The sequence below is a fragment of the Arachis stenosperma genome, chromosome 1, assembly GCF_014773155.1.
Source record: "Arachis stenosperma cultivar V10309 chromosome 1, arast.V10309.gnm1.PFL2, whole genome shotgun sequence".
NCBI classification, from domain to species: domain Eukaryota; kingdom Viridiplantae; phylum Streptophyta; class Magnoliopsida; order Fabales; family Fabaceae; genus Arachis; species Arachis stenosperma.
This window is the reverse complement of record NC_080377.1, coordinates 98,202,415-98,214,386: the sequence shown is the minus strand read 5'-3', so window position 1 is coordinate 98,214,386 and position 11,972 is coordinate 98,202,415. Positions and strand designations below refer to the sequence as shown.

General features: G+C 39.3%; 1 non-coding gene across 1 annotated transcript; it reads right to left on the bottom strand.

The window, feature by feature from the left end:
* Nucleotides 1-985: 985 nt before the first annotated feature.
* On the bottom strand, nt 986-1,093 carry LOC130956760 (small nucleolar RNA R71). The gene has a single exon (XR_009077201.1). It is a non-coding gene; the product is annotated as a small nucleolar RNA R71 (small nucleolar RNA).
* Between the last annotated feature and the right edge of the window lie 10,879 nt (nt 1,094-11,972).

Below are 11,972 nucleotides of genomic sequence, written 5' to 3'. Positions count from 1 at the left end.
TCAAAATCAAATCTTTTTTTTAAAATTGTTTTCAAATCATATCTTTTCAAATTGTTTTCAAAATCATATCTTCTCAATCACATCTTTTTAATCACATCTTTTTCAAATTAAGTTTTCAATCAAATCCTTTTGACTTCTAATTTCAAATCTTTTTCAAAAATCACTTGATTTCTTTTCCACTCTTATTTTCGAAAATCAATTAAGTGTTTTTCAAAAATGTTTTCAAAATCTTCTAATTTTCGAAAATTACTCCCCTCCTTCTCACATCCTTCTATTTATGGAGTACCACTCCTTCTCAATGCACAATTCGAACCTTATCTAATTAAAGTTCGAATTCTTCTTCTCCTTCTTCTTTCTATTTTTCTTTTTCCTCTGACACCTCAAGGAATCTCTATACTGTGACATAGAGGATTCCACGGTTTCTTGTTCTCTTCTCTTTCATATGAGCAGGAACAAAGACAAAGGCATTCTTGTTGAAGCTGACCCTGAACCCGAAAGGACCTTGAAGAGAAAGCTAAGAGAAGCCAAAGCACAACTCTCTGTAGAGGACCTGACCGAATTCTTCAAAGAAGAAGAAGACATGGCAGCCGAAAACAACAACAATGCAAACAATGCAAGGAAGGTGCTGGGTGACTTTACTGCACCTACTCCCGACTTCTATGGGAGAAGCATCTCTATCCCTGCCATTGGAGCAAACAACTTTGAGCTTAAGCCTCAATTAGTTTCTCTAATGCAACAGAATTGCAAATTCCATGGACTTCCAATGGAAGATCCTCATCAGTTCTTAGCTGAGTTTTTGCAAATCTGTGACACAGTCAAGACTAATGGGATAGACCCTGAGGTCTATAGACTGATGCTATTCCCTTTTGCTGTAAGAGACAGAGCTAGAATATGGTTGGACTCTTAACCTAAAGAAAGCCTGGACTCTTGGGAAAAGCTAGTCAATGCCTTCTTGGCAAAGTTCTTTCCACCACAAAGATAGAGTAAGCTTAGAGTGGAGGTCCAAACCTTCAGACAGAAGGATGGAGAATCCCTCTATGAAGCTTGGGAAAGATACAAACAATTAATCAGAAAATGTCCCTCTGACATGCTTTCTGAATGGAGCATCATAGGTATTTTCTATGATGGTCTCTCTGAACTATCTAAGATGTCCTTGGATAGCTCTGCTGGAGGATCTCTTCATCTGAAGAAGACGCCTACAGAGGCTCAAGAGCTAATTGAAATGGTTGCAAATAATCAATTCATGTACACTTCTGAAAGGAATCCTGTGAACAATGGGACTAGTCAGAAGAGAGGAGTTCTTGAGATTGACACTCTGAATGCCATACTGGCTCAGAACAAGATATTGACTCAGCAAGTCAATTTGATTTCTCAAAGTCTGTCTGGAATGCAAAATGCACCTGGCAGTACTAAGGAAGCTTCATCTGAGGAAGAAGCTTATGATCCTGAAAACCCTTCAATGGAAGAAGTGAATTACCTAGGAGAACCCTATGGAAACACCTATAATTCTTCATGGAGAAATCACCCAAATTTCTCATGGAAGAATCAAGAGAGACCTCAACAAGGTTTCAATAACAATAATGGTGGAAGAAACAGGCTTGGCAATAATAAGCCTTTTCCATCATCTTCTCAGCAACAGACAGAGAGTTCTAAGCAGAATACCTCTGACTTAGCAACAATGGTCTCTGATCTAATCAAAACCACTCAAAGTTTCATAAATGAAACAAGGTCCTCCATCAGAAATTTGGAAGGACAAGTGGGACAGCTGAGCAAGAAAATTACTGAACTCCCTCCTAGTACTCTCCCAAGTAATACAGAAGAAAATCCAAAAGGAGAGTGCAAAGCCATAACCATGGCCGAATATGGAGAGGAAAGAGAGGAGGTGGACGCCACTGAGGAAGACTTCAATGGGCGTGCACCAGTCTCCTCTGAGTTCCCCAATAAGGAACCATGGGAATCTGAGGCTCAAAATGAGACCATAGAGATTCCATTGGACTTACTTCTGCCTTTCATGAGCTCTGATGAGTATTCTTCCTCTGAAGAGGATGAGTGTGTCACTGAAGAGCAAGTTGCTAAATACCTTGGAGCAATCATGAAGCTAAATGACAAGTTATTCGGAAATGAGACTTGGGAAGATGAACCTCCCTTGCTCACCAAAGAACTGGATGACTTGTCTAGGCAAAAATTACCTCAAAAGAGACAAGACCCTGGGAAGTTTTCACTACCTTGTACCATAGGCACCATGACCTTCAAGAAGGCTCTGTGTGACTTAGGGTTAAGTGTAAACCTCATGCCTCTCTCTGTAATGGAGAAGCTAGGGATCTTTGAGGTACAAGCTGCAAGAATCCCACTAGAGATGGCAGACAACTCAAGAAAACAAGCTTATGGACTTGTAGAGAATGTTTTGGTTAAGATTGAAGACCATTACATCCCTACTGATTTCATAGTCCTAGAGACTGGGAAATGCATGGATGAATCTATCATCCTTGGCAGACCCTTCCTAGCCACAGCAAAGGCTGTGATTGATGTTGATGGAGGTGAACTGATCATTCAAGTGAATGAAAAATCCTATGTGTTTAAGGCTCAAGGATATCCCTCTGTCACCATGGAGAAGAAGCATGAAGAGCTTCTCTCAAATCAGAGACAAACAGAGCCCCCACAGTCAAACTCTAAGTTTGGTGTTGGGAGGCCACAACCAAACTCTAAGTTTGGTGTTGAACCCCCATATTCAAACTCTAAGTTTGGTGTTGGAAGGTTCCAACATTGCTCTGAGTATCTGTGAGGCTCCATGAGAGCCCTCTGTCAAGCTACTGACATTAAAGAAGCGCTTGTTGGGAGGCAACCCAATGATTATATTTTATATATTTCTCTTTGTTATTTTATGTTTTTTGTAGGTTGATGATCATAAGAAGTCACAAAATCCATTGAAAAAGCAAAAACAGAATGAAAAACAGGAAGAAAAACAGCACACCCTGGAGGAAGAATTCACTGGCGTTTAAACGCCAGTGAAGCTAGCATTTGGGCGTTTAACGCCCAGTCTGGCACCATTCTGGGCGTTTAACGCCAGAAAGGGGCACCAGACTGGCGTTAAACGCCAGAAAAGGGCTAGAACCTGGCGTTAAACGCCAGGAATGGGCACCAGCCCGGCGTTTAACGCCAGAAATGCCTCAAAATGTGATTTTGAGTGCCAATTGGTGCAGGGATGACTTTTCCTTGACACCACAAGATCTGTGGACCCCACAGGACCCCACCACCACTCTCTCTCTTCTTCCCCCATTCACCAATCACCTCAACACCTCTTCCCCAAAAACCCTTCACCTATCAAATCCCATCTTTCTCTTCACCACTCACATCCATCCTTCATAAACCCCACCAACCTCACCCTTCAAATTCAAACCACTTTCCCTCCCAAACCCACCCATAATGGCCGAACCTCATCTCCCCTCTCTCCTATATAAACCCTTCTTTACCCCTTCATTTTCACACAACCTAAACAACATTTCTCCCCCTCTTTGGCCGAATACACCACCATCTCCCTCTTCCTCATTTCTTCTTCTTCTACTCTCTTCTTTCTTCTTTTGCTCGAGGACGAGCAACCATTTTAAGTTTGGTGTGGTAAAAGCGTTGCTTTTTCATTTTCCATAACCATTATGGCATCCAAGGCCGGAGAAACCTCTAGAAAGAGGAAAGGGAAGGCAAAAGCTTCCACATCCGAGTCATGGGAGATGGATAGATTCATCTCAAGGGTGCATCAAGACCACTTCTATGAAGTTGTGGCCTTGAAGAAGGTGATCCCCGAGGTCCCCTTTTCACTCAAAAAGGGTGAATATCCGGAGATCCGCCATGAGATCCGAAGAAGAGGTTGGGAAGTACTTACCAACCCCATTCAACAAGTCGGAATCTTGATGGTTCAAGAGTTCTATGCCAATGCATGGATCACAAAGAACCATGATCAAAGTATGAACCCGGATCCAAAGAATTATCTTACTATGGTTCGGGGGAAATACTTGGATTTTAGTCCGGAAAGTGTAAGGTTGGCATTCAATTTGCCTATGATGCAAGGAGATGAACATCCTTACACTAGAAGGGTCAACTTTGATCAAAGGTTGGACCAAGTCCTCACAGTCATATGTGAAGAGGGCGCACAATGGAAGAGAGATTCAAGAGGCAAGCCGGTTCAGTTAAGAAGGCATGACCTCAAGCCCATGGCTAGAGGATGGTTGGAGTTCATTCAACGCTCAATCATTCCCACTAGCAACCGGTCCGAAGTTACTCTAGACCGGGCCATCATGATTCATAGCATCATGATTGGAGAAGAAGTGGAAGTTCATGAGGTTATAGCCCAAGAACTCTATAAAGTGGCGGACAAGTCTTCCACCTTGGCAAGGCTAGCCTTTCCTCATCTCATTTGTCACCTCTGTTATTCAGTTGGAGTTGACATAGAAGGAGATACCCCCATTGATGAGGACAAGCCCATCACCAAGAAAAGGATGGAGCACACAAGAGACCCTTCTCATCAAGAGATCCCTGAGATGCCTCAAGGGATGCACTTCCCTCCACAAGACTATTGGGAGCAAGTAAACACCTCCCTAGGAGAATTGAGTTCCAACATGGGACAACTAAGGGTGGAGCATCAAGAACACTCCATTCTCCTCCATGAAATTAGAGAAGATCAAAGAATCATGATAGAGGAGCAACAAAGACAAGGAAGAGACATTGAGGAGCTCAAGCACTCCATAGGATCTTCAAGAGGAAGAAAGAGCCGCCATCACTAAGGTGGACCCGTTCTTTGATTTCCTTGCTCTTTATTCTTCTGTTTTTCGAATTCTATGCTTATGTTTATCCATGTTTGTGTCTTGTGATCATTAGTGTCTTAGTGTCTATGCCTTAAAGTTATGAATGTCCTATGAATCCATCACCTTTCTTGAATAAAAACGTGCTTAATTGAAAAGGAAAGAATTGCATGAATTCTGAATTTTATAGCAGTTTAATTATTTTGATGTGGTGGCAACACTTTTGTTCTCTGAATGTATGCTTGAACAGTGCATATGTCTTTTGAATTTGTGATTCATGAATGTTGGCTCTTGAAAGAATGATGAAAAAGGAGACATGTTACTGAGGATCTGAAAAATCATAAAAATGATTCTTGAAGCAAGAAAAAGCAGTGAATACAAAAAAAAAAAAAAAAAAGAGGAAGCAAGCGAAAAAAAAAAGAGAAAAACCGAGAAAAAAAAAAAGAGAAAAGAAAGAAAAAGAAAGAAATAAAGTTGTGATCCAAGGCAATAAGAGTGTGCTTAAGAACCCTGGACACCTCTAATTGGGGACTTTAGCAAAGCTGAGTCACAATCTGAAAAGGTTCACCCAATTATGTGTCTGTGGCATGTATGTATCCGGTGGTAATACTGGAAGACAGAGTGCTTTGGGCCACGGCCAAGACTCAATAAGTAGCTGTGTTCAAGAATCATCATACTTAACTAGGAGAATCAATAACACTATCTGGATTCTGAGTTCCTAAAGAAGCCAATCATTCTGAATTCCAAAGGATAGAGTGAGATGCCAAAACTATTCAGAGGCAAAAAGCTAAAAGCCCCGCTCATCTAATTAATACTGATCTTCATAGATATTTTTAAAGTTCATTGCATATTCTCTTCTTTTTATCTTATTTGATCTTCAGTTGCTTGGGGACAAGCAACAATTTAAGTTTGGTGTTGTGATGAGCGGATAATTTATACACTTTTTGGCATTGTTTTTAGTATGTTTTTAGTATGATCTAGTTAGTTTTTAGTATATTTTTATTAGTTTTTAGTTAAAATTCACTTTTCTGGACTTTACTATGAGTTTGTGTGTTTTTCTGTGATTTCAGGTATTTTCTGGCTAAAATTGAGGGATCTGAGCAAAAATCTGATTCAGAGACTGAAAAGGACTGCAGATGCTGTTGGATTCTGACCTCCCTGCACTCGAAGTGGATTTTCTGGAGCTACAGAAGCCCAATTGGCGCGCTCTCAACGGCGTTGGAAAGTAGACATCCTGGGCTTTCCAGCAATATATGACAGTCCATACTTTGCCCAAGATTTGATGGCCCAAACCGGCGTTCAAAGTCACCTCAAGAAATCCCAGCGTTAAACGCTGGAACTGGCACCCAAATGGGAGTTAAACGCCCAAACTGGCATAAAAGCTGGCGTTTAACTCCAAGAAGAGTCTCTACACGAAAATGCTTCATTTGCTCAGCCCAAGCACACACCAAGTGGGCCCGGAAGTGGATTTTTATGTCATTTACTCATCTCTGTACACCTTAGGCTACTAGTTTTCTATAAGTAGGACCTTTTACTATTGTATTGAGATATCAGGGTAGCTATCTTCATTTTTATGCTATCTTAGATCATTGGGAGGCTGGCCATTCGGCCATGCCTAGACCTTATGCTTATGTATTTTCAACGGTGGAGTTTCTACACACCATAGATTAAGGTGTGGAGCTCTGCTGTACCTCGAGTATTAATGCAATTACTATTGTTCTTCTATTCAATTCCGCTTGTTCTTTGTCCAAGATATCACTTGTTCTTCAACTTAATGAAGGTGATGATCATCACGGATCATCACCATTCTCACTCATGAACAAAGTGACTGACAACCACTCTTGTTCTACAAGCATCTGAGGCTTAGTGAATATCTCTTGGATTCCTGATAACACGATGCATGGTTGATCGCCTGACAACCGAGTGCTCGCCTGACAAACGAGCCAGCCATTCCGTGAGATCAGAGTCTTCGTGGTATAGGCAAGAACTGATGGCGGCATTCAAGAGAATCCGGAAGGTCTAACCTTGTCTGTGGTATTCTGAGTAGGATTCAATGATTGAATGACTGTGACGTGCTTCAAACTCCTAGCAGGCTAGGGCGTTAGTGACAGACGCAAAAGAATCAATGGATTCTATTCCGGCCTGAACGAGAACCGACAGATGATTAGCCTATGCTGTGACAGAGCATCAGGGACGTATTTTCACTGAGAGGATGGGAGGTAGCTGCTGACAACAGTGAAACCCTACACGAGCTTGCCATGGAAAGGAGTAAGAAGGATTGGATGAAGGCAGTAGGAAAGCAGAGAGACGGAAGGGAAGGCATCTTCATACGCTTGTCTGAAGCTCTTACACCAATGATATACATAAGTATCTCTATCTTTATCTTTATGCTTTATTCGTTCATCACTATATCCATTTGAGTCTGCCTGACTGAGATCTACAAGATGACCATAGCTTGCTTCATACCACCAATCTCCGTGGGATCGACCCTTACTCGCGTAAGGTTTATTACTTGGATGACCCAGTGCACTTGCTGGTTAGTTGTGCGAAGTTGTGTTTATGCCATGGTATTGAGCACCAAGTCTTTGGAGCCATTACTAGGGATTGTTTATGTTTTGAAAAGTATTGATCACAATTTCGTGCACCAAGAGTGAATAGAAAGAGAGCTACCAAGAGGAAAAAGTTGGCATGGTGTATATCGAAATTGAAGAAGATGAAGAGGTTGATCAAGAAATGGATTTATTCATCAATGAATTCCTATCCAAAATTGAATCACCTCCCATTGGGCAAGAAATCGAAGTTCTTGAAGACAACACCAAGCCATGTGATAAAAGGGGAAAGGTTGAAAGTGAAGAAACTTGTCAAGAAGTGAGGAAATTCAAAGAAGAGCATAAAGAAGTCGACCTTGCATTGTCTAAGTGTGGGGAGGCTCTCCTCCCCAAATCACCATCCAACATAACATTCAAGTGGGCAAAATTCTTATCTTCAAGCTTTACCTTCTCATTTGGATATGGTTTGATTGAAACGGATGGACAATTTAGAGCTCTTTGTGGAATTAAAAGTAAGAACGAGTTGTGTAGTGGTCGGAAATTCGGTATTAGGCTCATTAAGGTCAAAGCTTTAAGGTATAGGGATTATGATGGAACAAGAACCACTTTGTATGGGTCTAGAAGAAAGAATTGGTGGACTAAAGAGAATTCTATGTGTCGACCGCCCTTATGTCAACCACCTGTACGGAAAAATCATGAAACTCAACTCAGCATGCATGACGCATCTGCACCGGTAAAAAAAAAAGAGTTTTTTCTCATCTTCCATTTTCTTTTGTCCATTGAATTCGCATACCTTTATCCTTTGCATTTTCATTTGTTCTTATAGCTTTTTTTTTACTTCAGTTTTTTTAGTTTCTTATTTTAATAATGGTGTTGAATTCTCTTACTCAATTGTTGAGCATTCGCTTTGATGCTTCTTGACTTGTTTGATATTGTTGGGTAATGAAACTTTTAAATCAATGCTTCATCTTGTATGACTCTTGTGTCTTTGTGCATTGATATGACCACATATTGTCTTTCATGATCCACTTTTTTCTTCTCATTTGAACTTGATGCTCAATATACTCTTCATGCTTTAACTTTACTCTTGCATCAAGCTTAATGATATGCCTTAGTTTACATTGTTTTCTCACTCACATGCTTAGCTACCATGTAGTAGAGAATCCTACTCTTATTTGGCATTAGCCCCGCCTAGGTTCTATTTGTTTTGATATCTTTGTTATAGGCTTAATTTTTCTTTCTTTTTCTTTCTTTTTAGGTTGGCCACCAAGAAGGGAGAAAGAAAAAGCTTTTAAATGGGGCAACAAATAAGTCATCTGCACAACCTTTTGAAGGAGCTCATCAATTGTAGCAGCCCGTCCACCTTGCTCTTCTTTGCATGCACCGAGGACGGTGCAATCTTCACGTGTGGGGAGGTCGTCGACCGATCTCCGTGGGTAACAAATTTTTTTTCAACACCAATGTTAGTTAGTTATTGCATTGCATGATAGGTTGCATGTTAGTTACAATTTGTACATATTTTTACCACTTCTTTCCTATTAGGACTACTTAGTTAGAGTAATGATTTCTTGTCCAAGAAACTGTTTTAGGACAACCTACCAATTTGAAAAAATTTTTTATGGAACTTGCTTGAATGAATTTATTTTGGAACATGGTTTTTGAGCTAAGAACACAAGCTTGTGAGATTTGAGCCTAATGGTATGGTTACATCTTATAACCACTTATTTTTCCTTCTTGTGTGCATTGTTCTCTTTTTATGATTGTGATCTTGGATTTGTTTGATTCTTTATGTCCATTATTTTGTGCATTCATGCATTTATATGATTGAGGCCATCATTTCATTTAGCTCACTTATCCAAATGGCCTTACCTTTCATCTTCTATTGTTAGCCAATTTGAGCCTATGATTAACCCACTTGTTCTTATTTTAGCACATTACAAGCCTTAAAGCGAAAAATAATAAATGTCCTTATATGGATCTTTGATTAGCTTAGGCTAGTGTGTGTATCATTCAAGTGTGGAAAGACTTGGGACATTGGGTGAATAAAAGGGTAGATTTGTATTATTTGTTGTAAATATTGGGAATTGGGTACATACTCATGTGTTAATTAAATGTAAAACCATATGCATTGATAGTCTTGAAAGAAAGAAAAAAATTTAGAAAAACAAAAGAAAAGAAAAGAAAAGAAAAAGTAAGTATGGAAAAGAAAAGGAAAAAAATAGAAAAAGAAAGAAAAAGAAGAAAAACAATAAAAAAGGACAAAATGCCCCAAAGTGAAGTCTAATAAGAGTCAATGCATAAGTGTTGTGAAATGAAAAAAATGAAAATGCATGAGTATGTGAAAAAGTGAAGAATGGGTAGTTAGGTTAGCACTTAATTGTATAGGTTATTATATAGGTTAGGTGGGATAGCTTTAGTCAATCAAAGATTCAAATTTCTAGTCCACTCAATCAAACATCTGTCTACATAGAGTTCCCAAGTCGTGGAGGTCTCCATCTGATCGCCTGTGTACTCTACGACAAAGTCGGTAAGACATTGAGCTTTGATTGCTGTCCCAGTTTCATATTTCAAATCGAACTCGGATAGCTCTATAGCCCATTGAACCATTTTGTCCGTAATATCCATTTTCTGAAGGATTTGTTTCATGGGCTGGTTTGTTCGGACTCTTATGATATGAGCCTAGAAATAAGGTCGGAGCCTTCTGGATGCTACAATTAAAGCATATGCAAACTTTTCAATTTTCTGATACCTTAGCTCGGGGCCTTGTAACACTTTGCTGGTGAAGTAGATAGGATGATGTCCGTGATAAACTCCATTTGTAGGGTTTATCTTGTATTGATTTTTGGAGATTTTATCACCTTTTACCCACATTTATTCAATGAAATAGCATGGTTTTATAACTTCTCCCTTAATTGTGCTTAAGAGTGAAAACATGCTTTTTAGGACTCAAAATAGCTAAATTTAATTCACCTTGATTCTATTAGATGCCTTGATATGTTTGTTAAGTGATTTCAGATTTAGGAGGCAAAGATTGCTTCAAAGGAATGAAAGAAAAGCATGTAGAAATGGAGAACTCATGAAGAAATGAAGGAATCGCAAAAGCTGTCAAGCCGACCTCTTTGCGCTTAATCGACCATAACTTGAGTTAAAGAGGTCCAAATGATGCGGTTCTAGTTGCGTTGGAAAGCTAACATCCGGGGCGTCGAAACGATATAAGAGTTGTCATAGTTGCATCGCGCATAAGGGCGCGCATGCGCATGGTACGTGGATGCGCCAATGGTGGCACATGATCCACTTAATGCAACTCGTGGCCAGCGATTTTAGAAGCCTTGTGGGCCCAATCCAACTCATTTATAATGCTATTTAAGCCAAGGATTAAAGGGGAATCAACATACTTTTGATCATTAGTCATAGTTTAGTTTTAGAAGTAGTTAGAGTTAGTTTCTAGAGAGAGAAGCTCTCTTTTCTCTCTAGAATTAGGATTAGGAATTAGGGTTAGATTAGGATCTCATAGTTCTAGGTTTGATTCAAGTCTCCTTCTACTTCTACATTCAATTGGTGATTGCTACACTTTGGTTCTTCTTTCTATCCCTATTTTCTTGTTGTAATTTCTCTTATTTTGTTTCTAGGTTTTGTAATTGAGATACTCTTGTTCTCTTTGTTTTCTTTTAATAATGCAATTTGAGGTAATTCATGATAATTGTGATTTCCTTGATTATTGTTGTTGTTAATTCTTTGCATTCAATTGTAGTTAGAATTCGTTCTTGTTGTGATTTACTATACTTTTCTTTTGTGGCTTCCAAGTATTTGATGAAATGCTTGGAGATATGTTAGAGTAGAATTTCTTGTTCTTGGCTTGAAAAGGTAACTTAGGATTTCTTGAGTTACTAATGTCCAAGTGATTGATAGTTGATAGCCATTGACTCTAGCCTTCATTAATCCAATTAGTGGAAAGCTAGGATTTATGGACTTGGATTGATATAACTCACTTGACTTTCCTTTGCCATTTGATTAAAGGATGACTAAGTGGGATTAATCCTTGCAACTACCATACTTGTGGCTAGTGATAATGATGAAGACCCTTAACAAACAAACCTTGCCAAGACCATTTTGTTAATAAAATTTTATTACCATTTACTATTCATGTTTCTCATTCAAAACCCCAAAATAAATAAATCCATAACCAATAACAAGAACACTACCCTGCAAGTCCTTTGAGAGACGACCTGAGGTTTAAATACTTTAGTTTATAGATTTTAGGGGTTTGTACTTGTGACAAACAAATTTTTGTATGAAAGGATTATTGTTGGTTTAGAGACTATACTTTACAACGAGATTTCATTGGTGAAAATTCTAAACCGTCAAAAATCTAATCATCAGTCCGACCTCATCTTCTCGTATTAAGGCTGACATTACAGCCTTCTCTGTGATAGATAAATATAATATGAGTTCCTCTTCAATTTTTGGCCTAGTGAGGATGGGAGGTGCTCAAAAATTTCTTGAACTCCTGAAAAGCCTCTTTACAGTCAAAAGTCCATTAAAACTGGCATCCTTTCCTAAGCAGTAAAAAAAGTGGCAAGGATCTCAAGACTGATCTTGGCAAGAATCTGGACTTCCTTTAGGCAGGTCA